The following is a 17673-nucleotide window of genomic DNA, read 5'->3' on the forward strand; positions in this document are numbered from 1 at the left end:
CCCTATAAATAGCCACAAAAGTGGGGAGCATAAAATGCAGGTTGGCCAGCATTTAATGCTGGTCGGCCAGCAACAAATGCTAAAAAATACATCATAAATGGCCACAAAAATGTGCCATAAAATACTGCATAAAATGCCCAGCCTCTAACACAGACTCACACCATGAGCTGACTAATATCTGCTAACAGAATCCCCATTGATTTGACCACCTGTCTAGTGAAGATGGAGTCTCAGTTTGAAGTAGGCACCATGAACTTTGTATTAACAGATAGATCACTTCTTTCTTGACCTTGGCTTCTGGTGGTCTCATTATGACCCCAACCTCTACTTTAGATTGTTAGATGAGTTGGTGATTTTTTCATTTATTAGCTGATGACTTGACTATTATAGGAAGTCAAGTGAGCACATTGTTAGCACTAGAGAGATGCTAAGCATGAAGTTTGAGATGATGGATCCTGGTTTCCACTTTTTTGTGGGCTAGAGGTTTTTGGTGGTAAGATATGACCTTGACCTTTACTTTAGATTGTTGGATGGTTTGGTGACCTTTGCCATTTTTTATGTTGACTTGATCATCATAAGGAGTCATAGTGAGCACATTGCTCATACTATAGAGATGCTAAGCACAAAGTGTGAGATGACAGATCTTAGTCTCCTTCACCTTTTTTGCAGGGGCTAGAGGTGTTTTAGATGCCCACAGGCATTTTCATCTCAAAGCAAAGATATGTGGCTCAGTTGATGATAGCATTTCACATGGCAGCTTGCAGACTGATTTGGTTTCCCATGGACCTAGGGTCCAAGTTTTCCTAGCTCACCTCACACGCAATGATGAACATCAGTAGGTATAGATGCTTGGATGAGTCAATGATTTTGGCTCTTTCATGCCCGACCAGGTATCTGCTATACATTGCAAGGCAATCCGACACAGGAATTTGTATGGAGAGAGGGTCTCATTGACAAGTTGGACAAATTCAGATTGGGCAGGTGATATAGAATGATGGAGATCCACTACTACTGGTTATTGGTTGACCTTGGGTTCATGTTCCGTTTCTTGGAGCGACAAGTGACAACCTATTTTCGCCCTTTCTTCCACCGAGGCAAAGTGTAAAGTTGCTTGTGCGGCCATCCAAGATGCTGTGTGGTTGACGTGGATGTTGGCTGAGATTGAATTTCCATAGCCACAACCTATAGTTATTTGTGGTGACAATCAGAGCTTCCTGTCCATAGTGAGAAATGCAGTGTTTCATGCTTGCAAGAAGCACATTGAGATCTACTATCATTGTGTGCAAGAGCGCATCCTAGACAAGGAGTTGGAATTGGTTTATTGCCCCATACCCTAAAATATGACAAACATCTTTATGAAGGGTCCTCCATTGCCTTTGATTCTTCCATCATATGCGTCCTGAGGCACACCCAAGATTCAAGATGGGGTGTGAGCTATCATGGTTCTTTCCTAGTTGTGAGCCCTATATTGAGTTAGTAAGGGACATTAGGAGATTTTTCCGACTCTAGTCATTTTGGTAATTTTGTCCTTTGTTCCAATTTTTGGGCCATCCATGTTTTGTGCCCAAGAAGTCCTTGAGGATTTTAGGTCAATCTTGCCTATTCATGGGTTTGACACTCATCTAATCATTGATTTTTTCTTTTTCTTGCACTCAATCTACTTCTACTCAACCTAGGATCTAACTTGCACACAAGACAGGACACAAGTTGTATCCACAAACATAAGAGGAACTAATATTAGACTCACCTCCTAGCCATAGAGCCAAGTGCACTCACCCTTGAGCTTTAGAGGTAGCAGCAATCTATCATGACCATGTCCCAAGAGTTGGGATCCCATACCACTAGCTCACAACATTGATACCAATGAAACACCCACTTAGGATCCAACCCGCACATGAGAAATGGCACAATCTGTATCTACAAACATAAGAGGAATGGACATTAGACTTACCTCCCAGTCATTGAGCCGGAGCTAGCAACAATCTAGGTCACGACCATGTCCCAAGAGCTGGTGTCCCATATCACTAGCTCACACAATCCCAATGTATGGATGCGTCGGGCCAAGAGTCCGAGAGTGGTGATCACACAATAATGTGCACATTAGCATCTAAGTCCTATAAGTAGGACTCGGTTACCCTAACCATAAGGTGCCCTTAGTACACTTACATCAAGTCACTTCATGGTCAGCTACTAATGAAAGGGAAGTGGAACCTAGGAGGAAGAAGCTTGGTGGTGAGAGCTATGGCGGATGGAGAGCAAGAGCCAAGAGAGAGAGAGACTCAAAAGTGGGAACTCCAACAACCACAATGTGTGGCCGGGCCTTCCTTTATTCAAACTATCACTAAAAGAATAAAGAATAAGTGACTGTGACGGGTGCCCGCGACTTGTAGTGTGCAGTGGCGGGTACTGTCAGTGTAGTAATGCACGGGCGGCTAGCTGGAGGCTCCTTTATTCCCAATAACCTTCCACTTAAAGGCGAATCTGCCCCAGTGAGAGAGAAAAAAGAAAAGACAGTACAACATGTACACATGTACAACAGGATAAGGTAAAAGACGTCATCTCATCCAATGCCCATCAATCTCTTGAGAAAGGCAAAGCTCTCGGTAGTGAGGCTCTTCGTGAGCAAGTGTGTAGGATTCTGCTCAGTCGGAAGCTTGACAAGGTCAACAGACCTGTCCTCAATGACCTCGCGAATGAAGTGATGTTTCGTCTTCTCATGGAAGACCGGATTCTTGGCCAACTGAACGGCACTCATAGAATCCGAATGCAGTGTAGGCATAGCATCTGTCATACCAAGGTTTGCAATCAAATGGCCTAACCAGATAGACTCCTTGCAAGCCTCTGTGTTGCAATATACTCAGCCTTTGTAGTAGAAAGGGCCGTACACTTCTACGCCCTGGACATCCAAGAGATAGCCCCTCCAGCATAAGTGAACACATAGCCAGAAGTGGACTTCCTACTATCTGCATGTCTTGAATAATTAGAGTCAGTGTACCCCACGACTCCTGTATCCTGATTGCCATAACAAAGACACATATTTGCTGTGCCCTTCAGGTACCTCATGATACCTTTCACGACATCCCAATGTTTCTTGCCAGGTGTAGCCATATAAGGTGCCACAACCCCAACTGTAAAAGCAATATCTGGACGGGTGGATATCATGGCATACATAAAACTACCCACGGCTGATACATAGGGAATCTTGGCCATCTCGGCCCTCTGCTCAGTCTGCGGACAATCGGCCTGTGAAATCTTCACATGAGAAGGTAATGGACAGCCAATAGGCTTAACATCCTGTATGCGGAAGCACTCAAGGATTTTATGAATGTACTCCCTCTGTGATAGATAGAGTAGTCCCTGAGATCTATCACGCGTAATGCGCATATCAAGTATATGAGAGGCTGCCCCAGATCTTTCTTCTCAAAGCTCTTCTTGAGCTGAGCCTTAAGAGCATCTAGCTCCTCATGAGCTGTCCCTGCTAAAAGCATGTCATCCACATAGAGTACCAAAATCAGTAAAGAACCGTCACAGGCTTTCTTCGTGTACAAGCACGGATCCATAGCACTGCGGCTATAGCCTTGTGACTGCATGAATGCATCAAACTTATAGTACCATTCCCTAGGTGCCTGCTTCAAGCCATATAGACTCTTTTTTAGCTTGCACACTAGGTGTTACCTGCCAGGGTTTGTAAAGCCCTTAGGTTGCTCCATATAAATCTCATCATGCAAGTTCCCATGTAAAAAAGCCATCTTGATATCCATTTGGTACAAGTCCAGGTCAAGCTATGCAACCAAGGCCAAGACTAAGCGTAGGGTGGTCATCTTGACCACAGGAGAAAATACTTCATCAAAGTCAACACCATGCTCTTGCTTAAAACCCTTAGTAATCAATCGAGCGTTGTATGCCAGCTTGGGGTGTCCAGGGGTACTTTTCAGCTTCTACACCCACTTGCATGGCAAAGCCTTCTTATCGTGAGACAAGGAAACCAAATTCCAAGTCTGATTCTTATGCAATGAGTCAAGATGAGACTGCATAGCCCTCTTTCAAGAGTGACAATCACCCCTGTGCATAGCCTCATCATAAGTGAGAGGCTCTCCTGCATCTGTAACCAATACATAATCCATAGAGGGCGCAAAATGGTCAGGAGGTCATCTATCTCTAGTAGAATGCCTCAATCCAGGCTTTGCTGCCTGACTGACATCCTATCTAACATTAACATGTCTAATATTTGGGCCATGAGCATCAGGTGATATTGCACGTTGTCTAGCTGACCGTGGAGCGGGCTAAACGGGAGCAGGTGGCTCTTTGTGAAAGATAAACTCTGCGTACATCAACCACTTTCTCAAGTTGCATATGCATTTTGTCCTCATGAAAGATGACATTATCGCTGCGGATCACTTTCCGCGCGTGTGGATCCCATAGATAATAACCCATCTCTTTTGCATCTCCATAGTCAATGAAAATGCATTTGACACTTTTAGGATCCAGCTTATTGCGTTTGTCCTTGGGCACATGGCAGAATGCCTCACATCCAAAGACATGCAAATGATCATAAGAGGGGGACTTGCCTACCCATACCTTCTCTGCAGCCTAAGAGTCAATGCCACTGCTAGGCGATTTGTTAATGAGATGCATTGCAGTAGTAACAGTCTCAGCCCAAATGTGCTACGGTAAGCCAGCTTGGCTAAGCATGCTACGGTCCCTTTCCTGAATGGTCTTATTCATGCATTCAGCCATACCATTTTGGGGAGGGGTGTAAGGGACAGTCAATTGATGCTTAATAGCCCGCTCATCACAAAACTGCTCAAAAGCACGTGATACATACTCACCCCAATTATCTGACCTTAGGTATTTTAGCCTTTTCCCAAATTGGTTCTCTGTCAATGCAAGCCAACGCTGAAATGTGTCTAAGACATCGGATTTTCTCTTTATGGGATAAGCCCAAATCTTACGTGAGTAATCATCTATGAAAGTAACAAAGTACTTTGCCCCACCGAGTGACTGACGGAGCATAGGCCCACATACATCTGAGTGCACAAGAGCCAAGGGCTCACCTATGCGTTTCTTACCAGACTTTTTATGCGTATTTCTAGTCTGCCTGCCATACAAACAATGATCACAAGAATCAAAATGCGAAGAGTCAAAAGGCGGAAGATACTACAAAGCATGGAGCATTTTCATTCCTTTAAGAGACATATGTTCCAAACGAGCATGCCAAAGGGATACATGGGGAATAGAACCCACAGACAAAATATGATTCAATGTATCTCTAGCTACAAGTAAGGGATAGAGGTTGCCAGACTTGGCACCTCTTGCAAGCACAAGCCTGCCACGAGTAATCTTCCATGCAGAGTCTCCAAAAGACACAAAATACCCTGCATCATCAAGCTGTCCAGTTGACATAAGGTTGCGAGTCAACGCAAGTACATGGCGTACATTATGCAAAATAAAAGAACTGCCATAAGGAAACTGCAGCCTAACATCTCCAATGCCCACAATGTCAAGAGACCTGTCATCACCAAGACGCACAGAACCAGACATAGTATGATAGGTATGAAACCAATCTCTACACGGTGTCACATGAAAGGACGCACCCGAATCCCAGAGCTAGTATTGCGCATACATAGAATATATCTCAGAAGCTTGTAAGGCATCGCATGAAGAAGCTGCAAGTATGTAATCATCATTTGAATCAGTGGTATGCATGACGTTAACCTCTTCTATTTTCACATTGGACTTTGCATGTACAATACTGCGCTTAGAAGACTTTTCCTGCGCTTTTTTTTTTCCTTTTCCTTGTGCTTATCATCGCGCATTTTATGGCACTGTAGCCTAATATGTCCTGCTTTCCCACAATAATGACAGGAAAGATCAGACTTCCGTCCACGAGACTTACTATGACCACGTGACTTGGACCTAGATTTTTGAGAGTCCCTGCCCTTATGATCATTATCATGCTTGCCATGTCTGCCACCTCTAACGGTCAATGCATGTGAAGAGCGGGAAGCATCATTGTTTCTCCTGTTGATTTCCTCAGTCAATAAAGCACTCTCAACATCTTTGATTTTTAGCCCATCAAGCTTATTCGTGCATATGGCAGTACAGAAGACATCCCATGATTCAGGCAAGGTGTCAAGCAGAAACAACGGGTGCAAGTTGTCTTTGAACTCAATACCTTGTGACAATAGACTCTTCATGATAGCATGAAATTGACTGAAATGAGATGAAAGGGAGGTCTCCTCCTTTATTCGAAGGTCCATTAATTGCTTTAGTCAATATATCTGTGACACAGGACTCTGCTGCGTATAGAGCTCCTGAATCTTCTCCCATAAATCCCATGTACTCTGATTTTCATCTTCAACAACATTATGATGAACCTCTTCTAAGAGTGACAAGATAATGGTAGACTTGCATAGCTCATCAATCCATATCATCAGGTTAAACACCCTTGAAACGCAAGGGTTTAATCTACAACTTCTGCACCAAAACTTGCCATATTTGGGACTTCCAATACCCATAGTTGGTACCATCCAACTTGGCAATGTTAAAGAGAGCCGTGTCTTTCAGATGACCAGCCATATTGTCCCAAATCAAAGTAAAAAAGCAAAATTGCAGGTGGCTGTAATTAGCAGAAAATGCACTAAAACCACTGCTAAAACTGGCTGAAAGAGTAGATATTACCAACAAAAGTATCTTTCTACCAAATATGACCAAGATAACACCAAATATGACCAAGATAACATCAAATAGTAAGCATTACCCTCATAGAAGTGCTCAAAATCTGCAGATTTCGGGTTGCTGTAATAAATGACAGCAGTATGTAAAATTGTCCCAAAATGAAGCAATCATTGATACATATGTCATTGCAACTGCGAGGTAGCAAGATACATCCAACAGTGAGTGTCCAGGGGCAAGAAGGTACCAAGAACTGTCAAACCAATAACTTGTCAGGCAAGAGACATCTCGTAGGTCTAGAAGTCATGTATGTAATGGGTCTCGGGGTAAGAGAAGAGACCAAGCATAAGCACAACTGATAAAGCGAGAAGCTCAATGCATAACCATCCAAGATGCATACAAAACTGACAAACCTGTAATAGAGATAGGTGCCTGTCCCAATAGGCGTATCAAATCAGCCCACTATAGACTAACTGCAGACATAAAGTTCTAAAGAGTGTAAATGCATGTAACTGTCCCATAAGCTCAAGCTCAAGTGTAAATAAGACTCTGTGTACATCCGAATATACCAAGAGGCTCCCATTGGAAGTAAAGTAAGATGCAAAGAGAGCAAGCAACGCTCTAATGCATCAAATAAATAGCATCAGACATGCCAAATCCCAGTAGGGTACTTCCGGAGCATAAATCCCAAGCTATCTCAGACCCGTAAAGCATAAGCCTGAAAGCATTCAAAGAGCAATATCTGACAACCAAATGTAATGCCCAGTAGGTCCAAAATGCTCAAATACATCGGAAGACGAAGCTCCAAGTAACTGTCAAGCATGGGCAAAACCAAGTGGCATCCATATCTGACCAAAGCATAAATCCAAGAAGCCTAAATGCCAAGCAGTGACAATAGGCATAAACCGGCCCAAAGCATTGCAATTGAAGCCAAATGCTAGTGAAGGACGACTAAGTTGGAGCCTAATCCAAGCTCAAAAGCATCCCGGAACCAAGAAGAAGCATTTGACAATCTCCAAATACATCGGCATGATCATTCAAAACCTCCAGCACCCCGTATCCAAGAACCAATGCATACACCAAGTAAATGAGCTTGAGCCCACTGTATTACAGCAAGCAATTTACTGCCAAATGAAGCTTAAACGATGCTCAAATTTGCTCCAAATCAGTCCCAAAGCATAGACATAGCATCCCATAATATCCGGGCATCACCGGGCATCAATAGGCATCGAACGGGCAATGCCAAGAAGCATAAAACAGTAAATGTTAAGTGCTGCCTTGGTTTGACAGTCCTGGGACTATGTATACAACAAGGGTTGAAAGGGGAAGCACTTGAGTCGATCACCGGGAGCCAAGTACTAATGCCGAGGAGTCGAACAATGATCAGGAAGGTTGCCAAGAGTGCCGGGAAGTCGAGGAAGAGCAGGGAAATGCCAAGAGCAAGTCATCCCAGCTCCCTAAAAATGCGCTGCAATTTGCGTTGGCTGTTCCCTGGGGCTAGGGGGTCTTCAACAATCCTCGGGGGCACTTGGCAATGTCGAGGGGGACTCCAATGCAGCCCGGGACGAAGCCAATGAATGTCCGGAAGCTCGGGGAGGAGGCGGGAGATCAAAACATACCTGTAAATGAAGGTGCCATGGCTGCCATTGAAGCTCGGGTTGAAGCTCTTCTAATCCGGACTGAAGAGAATGCCGGGCAAGCTCCAATGCCTTTGGTTTGATACTAGTTGAAAGGGAAGTGGAACCCAGGAGGAAGAAGCTTGGCGGTGAGAGCTATGGCAGATGGAGAGCAAGAGCCAAGAGAGAGAGAGACTCAAAAGTGGTAACTCCAACAACCACAATGTGTGGCCGGGTCTTTCTTTATTCAAATTGTCACTAAAAGAATAAAGAATAAGTGACTGTGATGGGCACCTGCCTCCTAAGTGTGCAATGGCGGGTACTGTCAGTGTAGTAATACACGGGCGGCTAGAGGGAGGCACCTTTACCCCCAACAACTAATGCATCCAAATGTCTAAGGATGTAACATTTAGACTAGGGGAGACACGTGGAGTTGGTAATGTGCTGCTACCTTCATTTTGGGCAAGACAATAATGTGCAGAAAAATAGGTCGCCAGGGTAGTACGATAGTCAAATGTGTTTTCTTTTTCTTGTGAGAAAAGAAAAATCTACCTTAGAGAAAATCCTTTTGAGGTAAAGTACAAAGTACTAGGAATGCTGAAGAGAGTGTCTAAGTACATTACAAATAGACTGGTTGCGTGAACAACCAATGTGGCGGGCTATAATGCTAGACCATTTGAGGCATCGTGGAAAATAATGCCGGAGTCCTAGGTATATAGGAAGGCCTCTTTTCTCCTTCGTATTCTATTAGGTCCTCCTTTTATCCTCTCCCATATCTTGCAGATAGTATGGATGATCTCTATCCGAATCCTTAAAATAGTCTTAGCTGTGGATACATCCTGGAGGTCAATAACGTGGCACATCTTGCAGACCAGATGCACCAAACTATAATACTAGCAATCAGCTCCTATCTGTGATAGTATCCATGAGTCCACTATACTTGTGAGTAGTTGGGAGTGGAGATCCCTATACTTGCGAGTAGTTGGGATAGTGTGACAAGTGTCCACGAGTCCATTATACTTGCGAGTAGTCGGGAGTGGAGATCCTACTTAGGTGCTGTCCAATAATGAGTAAAGACAAGCTCCCTTGAACATGCTTATATCCACATGTTGGGCCTCTATTTGTGACCGAAGCTAGAGCCCCCTAGGTCACAACCATGGTCTTTGCTGTGCAAAGGATCACCACATATTGTGTATGCCACTAGATTCCAGCCTTATCAAAGCTAAGTGCCAACTGTTAGTGTTGTCCTACCTAAACTGAAAACTTGACATCTTATTATCTTTTTCTTTTTGGGCCTGTTCTAAAGCTGAGAAATAGGTCAATAGTTTTGGAATTAGTTAGCAATAAATTTGGCCTAATTTTCATTGCATAATAGGGCAGGAAAGGACTAAAGTGGAGCAAATTGAAGAAGGGGACAAAGCTGTTGGCTTAAACTGTCCCTTATTGACCAATTTAGGGTCCATGATGACCAAGATAACCATGATTGCAGAAACAAGTTGTCATGGCATGTACTGAGTGTACTTGAGTTGTTATCAACTTTTGGCATGATTGCTTGTAGGGTTTATTTTTGCCCCATGGACTGAGTGTGATGGGTTCAAGTTGTCCCAACATATACTGAGTGCAGTCTTGGATGCTAGATATAGGAAACTAATTCGATACTGATTACTCATTCATCCATGGTAAAATGTCTCTACTTGAGTTGCCATTCTAATTTAATTTATGTAGAGGCCTAGGCAAGTGAAATAAACACTTCAAGGTCCACTATAGGTTTATAATTTCAGCAGTGACAAGGGACAATTCTTCATTGTGATAGTAAATGCAAAAGATGCGTAGCCATAGCTAGGAACCTTGTCTTTCATGCTTGTATGAGCACGTTGAGGTTTGATACTAGTATGTTCCAAAGAGGAACTTGGATTGGTAACTAGAGCTTTTGGATTGTCGTACAAAAACAAAAATCTTTATTGAGGCTCTTCTATTGTCTTTGCTTCTACCCTATTTGAAACTAGCCTTCCTCCTCAAATAGAGTGGTAAATAAGCTAATTAAGCACTTAACTACAGCAATCAGTAAATAAACATAAATTGAAAATGCATACCTTACCTTAGTAATCTTGGATATTGGATACCTTGTTGGCCCCAAAACTGGTTCTCCTTGCGGTATTTCTTTATCTTATATTACAAATGGAAGGAGTATAACTTAGACCCTTTGATCTTCTTCGTTAATCCAAGTGCCTTTTGTTGTCAAAATTGACCAGCAAGCCTCCAAATCAATTTGCCCCTTGGTTTGGCCTTCACTCTGCTCCTTGAAAGACAAATTCAACCCTAAATCTGATATTGGCTGGCTGGCCTCTTGAATCTCCTTGAAATTCCTCAATTTTAGCTGTAGAAATTCAAGTCCTAGACCCTCAATTCTGAGCATACACCCTAAGGCAGCTATCAAAATCTTAATTTCTACTGTAAATTAGGATTTACAGCAGAAATTGACTAAAATCTCTTCCTCTGATGGCTCAAACTATTGAAAAATGCTAAGATAACTTAAGATATGGTTGATGGATAAGAGAGAATGTTGTAGAGAGAAAAAATTTAGAGTTTCATCGTGAGAAATGTTGAAAAACTGCTGTTGCCTTGCTCAAACAGCCATGGAAGTTGTCGCCTACAGCTTAGGACCACTAGAAAGATTGTTGCACCCTCTTGTATATGCACCAAAAGAATCTTGGGTTGCTGTCACGTGCTCTTGGAGAGCTCCAAATTGCTCACATGCTGTAGGATTGATCCCTAGTGGTGGCTGCAAATCACATCAGTAGCCTCTCCTCGCTCTCTAACACCCTTCTCTCTCATGATGGTTGGAATTGTTAGCAGTCTTGGGTTGCTGTCACGTGCTCTTGGAGAGCTCCAAATTGCTCACATGCTGTAGGATTGATCCCTAGTGGTGGCTGCAAATCACATCAGTAGCCTCTCCTCGCTCTCTAACACCCTTCTCTCTCATGATGGTTGGAATTGTTAGCAGTCATGTTTGTCATGCCTTGTCATCTCCTGCCTGTGAGCCTCAGTTTGAGTCAGAGGAGGACTTTAGGAGCTCTGACCTTCTATCACTTGTTTTGACGGAGGAGGTAGCTCATTCTAGAGCACTCAGTTTATTGCATTTCAGTGCATTTTCTCCTCCAGTCGGGATTTTATGTGCATTTCCTGGGGCAATTTCTGCATTCTTCAGCCTGCCTCACCTGCTGGACATTGTCCACTCTTTCCGGGATTTTTTTGAGCATTCTTGGTATTTTTACCGGCATTAAATGCTGGTCGGATCAGCATTAAATGCTAGGTCGGCCAGTTTTTGGGGTTTTTGGCTATTTTTAGCCATTTCCCACTTGGCAGTCAGTTGTATTATCATCTTTCCTCCTTTGGCAGGTGCACACTTCGACTCCGTCATCTTCCTCCGTCTTCGGTGCTGCCGTCATCATCAGCCTGATCTGGTGCCCTCACTACACTTTAGGCTGCGTGCACGGACTGATCAGTCCACAGTTTTGTATTCAGCATTCATTACAGTCAGTGCAGATTTTCTTCCTTCATTTTTTGCTTTCTCTCTCTCTCTCTCTCTCTCCCTCTATGTTCGTGTTTCTTCTTCCGTTGCGCACTCTCACAGGAATAGACTTTCACTAGCTTCTAAATATGTTTTTCCCACTTACATGGGCAAGTTCTACCAAGTGGCAACCTTCTAATCTTATTATTCAGCATTATCCAACTTATTAAATTAATTTTCAAAATATTATTTCTAAACAATTTAATTTCACTAGCCAATAATTAAATTAGCTAGGCCAAGTTGTCTTTTAGGTATCCCTAAGCAGTTATTAGCCCTTAGATCGGCATTGCATTTGTGCCAAAGGAAAAGGATACTGCACTGGAAGTTCCATAAGGCATCACAGTCACAACATTAGCCACTGTTGTCCAACCATGCGACATGCCCCAAACTTGCTGAAAATTTCCAGCTAGCATATGTATAACACGAAATTGAAAATTAGTCAAGAACCGTTGCTAGAAATCCATTGGCTGCATCCATAATTCATGTTTCTCAATTGTTCCGACTTCAAAACCATAGTAAAGCATATTCTTAGCATAAACCATGGTTAAAAATCTCAATGGCATTTACCAATATGCCACTGTCCATGGAATCACCTGTAAACCATTGAAAATTGAGTATAATCTGATTACTTGTTGATCTAAGAACTGATCACAAATTGTTGCAAATGTGACTTCAAACTGATCACAAGCCTATTGCAAAAACTGATAAGTATATGTAATACACATTTTGATGCAAAATGGATCCAAAAAATGATCACAAACGGTTCTCAAATTGATAAAACACTGAGTTGAAACTGATCAGTATTTTTGTCTCAAAATTGAGGTAAAATTCATACCAAACTGACCAGAAGCTGATGTAAAAGTATAGTTCCACTAGGTGGAACTCATACTCATCCGCATAGATCTCACAATGACTAGTGTACTAAGTAATGACCTCATGGCAAACATACTGTTAGCACAATACCTTGGATGCATGCTAAATACATTCGAGATCTACTACATATGAGAGGTGTCTACAACTGGCAGAGTGAAAGTGCTGCCTTCCCCTTGAGCATCAGGCAATGCTTTGAACCCTTGCTTTGCTGAACTTGACTAAGCCCAAACCAAAATTGGCTCTAATTGAAAGGCATCTTAGTAAAGTTGCAACAATTGAGGATGGTCTGCCAAGTCATCCTCTTCCATCCACTTTGCATCTATTGGCGAAACAATGCTGAAGCTTCACCAAGAAGCATACGGAAACTTCACCTCTAACTTTACTTGCCTCGAAACCTCCACCAGGTTGTAGGCCTTTCTTCCCCTTAAGCATTGCAATGCTTTATACTTTCACATTGTTGCAATTCCAACTTAACTAATATGCAACATTGCATCCAATTGACTAGCCCCTCATGTGTACCTGACATGCTAGGAGCATTAGATGTATTAGGAAACATTCTTGTTTGTATACTTTGAACCATTGCAATGTGACTTTGCATGGGAATTTGCATACCACCAGCCATACCAATATACATTTTTCCATATATACTAGCTGTATTTTCCCATATATTGCATACATTACTAGCTGCATTTTTCCTCATGTAAGCATTACTAGTTGAATTTCCCTCATGACCAACACTATATGGAGCATTTGCATGACCAACATTAATACCATGAGTCCCAAATACAATGGGCTGCACATATGCGTTGCCAAACTTGTCACCTTGTGCTCCAACATCATACCAACATTGTTGTATAGGGGGTTATACATATTACCAGCCATACCCGGATACATTGGGCCTTGCACACCATGCATTGATTGCTACATATCATAAGGAGTTATGCCATATATCTCTGTATGTGGTTCCTAACCCACAATAGCATGGAAACTAGTGCCACCACCAAAGTAATCTGATTGTCCCATAATTGCATGCATGCCCTGCTATCCGAAAGGCATTGGATTGGCACTTCCAAGTTGGCCTTGCATAGCATCATTTGCTTATGCTCACTACCCATATTTGGAACATCATGCTATTGTATTGGCTTTTCCTTCGGTGCATCTTGCTGTCCCAAAGCTCTCGAAGATGATTTCCTCTTCTTGCCTTTGCTACCCTCCTTTAAGGGTTCAAAAAGCACATAAACTGAGGATTGTTTGTCAATCGCATAAACATTTTAGCTGCTGTCATTAGCTGATCTTTAAAATGGTCATTGAATTCCTCTTGCTCTTGCTAGTCATCATCTTTAAGACACCTAGAAGGACCCACCTCTTGTCCAATTTCCTCATTCTCAGCTTACTGTCCATGCTGCGTGCTTTGTCCAAGATCAAACATTGCATTTTTTCCAACACTTTGTAAATTTTCAGATTGAGAGGCACCATCCTAGCTTGATCCCATCTCACTATTTGAAGACATTCTTGCTATAATGCTCAGCTGAATACAATTTCAGCACTAAAGTAAAGGTTCTAACCTTCAATTAGATATCTTGGGCCCACCAAATCAAGGGATTGAGTGGTATCGTGTCCATGGAACCATGAAACCAGCCTTCTTCCTTGGATAGAGTGGTAAATAATTCGATAACAATCAGCAAATAAACATAAATTGAAAATGCACAATTTACCTTAATAATCTTGGACATTCGACACCTTGTTGGCTCCAAAACTGGCGCCCCTTGCGGTATTTCTTTATCTTATATTGCAAATGGAAGGAGAACAACTGAGATCCTCTAATCTCCTCTGCTAATCCAAGTGCCTCTTGCTATCAAAATTGACCAGCAAGCTTCCAAACCAATTTGCTCCTTGGTTTGCTTGGGGATTATTGGCCTTTACCTTGCTCCTTGAAAGACAAATTCAGCCCCAAATTTAATATTGGCTGGCTGGCCTCTTGAATCTCCCTAAAATTCCTCCATTTTAGTTGTTGCAATTTAAGTCTTAGGCCCTCAATTTTGAGCACGCATTTCGAGGCACTTGTTAAAACCCTAATTTTTGCTCTGTAAATTAGGGTTTATAGCAGAGATTGACTAAAATCTCTTTTTCTGTTGGCTCAAATTACTGAAAAATGTTGAGATAACTTAAGAGATAGTTTGTGGATGAGGGAAAATGCTGCACAGAGAGAAATTTCAGAATTTCATTGCAAGAAATGCTGAAAAATTGCTACTTCTTGCTCAAACAACCATAGAAGCTGTCATCTACAGCTTAAGACCACCAGAAAGACTACTGCCTCCTTCTATATGCTGTCATTTGCACCAAAAGGATCTTGGGTTGTTGTCACCTACTACTAGAGCATAGTTGTACTCGTACGCAGTACGAATTGGTTCGTACTATACGGTTCATACCATATTGTACCATACGAATTCGTATGAATTCGTACAAAAAAACAAGCACCTTTTTCTTTTGGGTTTTTTTTTTTGGGTGTGGTTGTTGTTGGTGGTGGTGGTTTGGGTTGTTGACTGTTGTTGTTGTGGTGGTGGTGGTGATTTTGTAGCCTTGATTGATCAACCGAGAAAGGGGGTGGAAGCTTGATTAGACTCCTCATACATGTTTTGTTATGATTTATCCTAGAACCAAAGGCCATACATAAGGTATTCAAGTAGTTCCAAACGTTTCTAATTGATGTCCCATCATTTTTCACAATATGTTAGTGTCATCAATAAATAAATTCAGCACCATTTGAGAATCATCAAGTAGCTTAATCCTATTGATTTTACCTTTGTTCATAGCTCATTTTGCACCACCCAACCCAACGCATTAGTACACATTGCTAATAAAACTGGGCCAGAGGATAGCTTGGCCTAATGTACCTTCTGAGAGTACACGAATTAGTGAATGTACCATCAGTAGCTACTTTAGCCTTAGCAATGCCAAATAAAACCATAACAAAATTCATAAATCTTTTACCAAATCCTTTGGTGGTTTGTTTGGTAACTGTTGTCTCACAGGTCATTTTGGCTTCTTGTAGACGTTAATAAAGCATCTCATGTCATTTCATCTCTCTTTCTCTCTCTCTCTCTGTCTCTCAACCTTCTCTCTCAAGCATACATGCCTCTTATTTGTATGATCATTCATGTATGATGTATCCACTCCTATGTATGTACTTGTAAGTTGTAGCGCATGTTGCGTATGCGGCATATGCCATAGAGGTTTTTTCGTGTTACCCTCAAGTATTCATCTTATATACTCCAATAGCATTGCTATTTAGACTTTAAACATCTGTTCTATCATCTACAGTTCAAAATAATGAAGTTAAATTTTTTTTCGTACTAATATCGTACCGTACCTTATAAAATCTTAAGGTACTATTTAGTACCGTATTTTATCGTACCGTACTTTTCGTACTTGACAACTATGTACTAGAGAGCTCCAAACTGCTCACATGGTATAGGACTAATCCTTGGTGGCTGCAAATCACATCAACAGCCTCTCCTTGCTCTCTAACAGCCTTGTTCTCTCTCTCAATGGTTGGAATAGACTTCCATCAGTCATCATTGAAAGTGTTTTTTCCACTTGTATAGGCAAGTTTTGCCAAGTGGCAACCTTCTAATTCCATTTTCCAGCATTATCCAGCTTATTAAATTAATTTTTAGAATATTCTTTTTAAAAATTAATTTAACTGAAAGTGTTTTTTCCACTTGTATAGGCAAGTTTTGCCAAGTGGAAACTTTCTTCTTCCATTTTCCAACATTATCTAGCTTATTAAATTAATTTTCAGAATATTATTTTTAAAAATTAATGTAATAATTATTCTAGTACTCAAAAAATGAATTCCACTGGCTAATAATTAAATTAGCTAGGCCAATTTGCCTGCCAAGTATTCATGAGCAGTTATTAGCCCTTAGATCGGTACTAATTAATTAATTAATGCCTAGTCTCTAATGTCACCACCGATATTAATGGCCAATAAATCGGTCTAGGCCAAAATCTGACTCGAGGTACCACCTAATACTTGTCAAGCATAACTTATTACAACTTCTGCCTTTGACATCCATTGGATCCTCGGGGTCCTTAGCCTATTGCCATGAAATAACTGCCATGTGTAACACGTGCTAAACAACCTTGCACATTTGATTAATATCTTAATCAAATGTTATTGGCAAGATTAGAGCACCTCAAAATTTCCCATCCCCATGACACTATTTGTGGTTCTTGGGATCTAGCCACACAAGGATTTGAGAAGGGGTCTTAGTGGTCATGGTCATCTTTTGTTTATGAGCCCTATGTTGAGTTTGTGGTAAATGTCTATATTTTCGGCCCTCCACTTCATTTTGGGCCTTAGATGCTTGCCACACTACTTGAGGGGCATTGAGTCATCTGCACCTCTATCATGACAACTTGTTAGCTGGCAACTATACACTTGGTTCATCTTTCTACCATCCTTCAAATCTTATTTATCCCTAGGAGCCTTGAAGTAGCCCTTTTTTTTATAAAACTTTCAATGAGACAACACACACCCAAATGCCACAACAGGGCACCTCCCCTCCAAAATGTTAGTTGGTAAAGCAAGCAAGGGCCATGCTAACATTTTTCATAGCGTAGATAGGATAGCTCACGAGACAATGGAGCTTGAAAAACGCACCATCCCCACACCTCCCTCGGGCGCTGTGCTGTGCGCAGCAAACCATCACAAAAATCCAAAAGGAAAAACAAAACATACACAACGTTTCTTTCTAAGTTTCCTTCCTCCTTTGAAGAAAAAGAAAAAAAAAGAGAACCATGTGCATCGTTTTTTTTGAAAGCGCTTTTATGTGATATACGTTTTCCCTTCAAAAAATTTCCGATGCATGCAATTTATTCCTGGATGTATGAACATGTCAAATTTCAAAACTTACCTTTAGAAATCATCCATCT

The 17673-nt window shown here is 41.7% G+C and overlaps 1 protein-coding gene across 7 annotated transcripts in view; it reads left to right on the plus strand.

Moving 5' to 3' along the window:
• The window catches only part of LOC148011057 (uncharacterized), a 222661-nt gene that overhangs the window by 19324 nt on the left and 185664 nt on the right, over positions 1–17673 (plus strand). The window lies entirely within an intron of this gene.

The sequence above is a fragment of the Lygodium microphyllum genome, chromosome 29 (assembly GCF_053477565.2).
Source record: "Lygodium microphyllum isolate KBCC chromosome 29, Lygodium_microphyllum_v1.1.10, whole genome shotgun sequence".
In the NCBI taxonomy this organism is placed as follows: domain Eukaryota; kingdom Viridiplantae; phylum Streptophyta; class Polypodiopsida; order Schizaeales; family Lygodiaceae; genus Lygodium; species Lygodium microphyllum.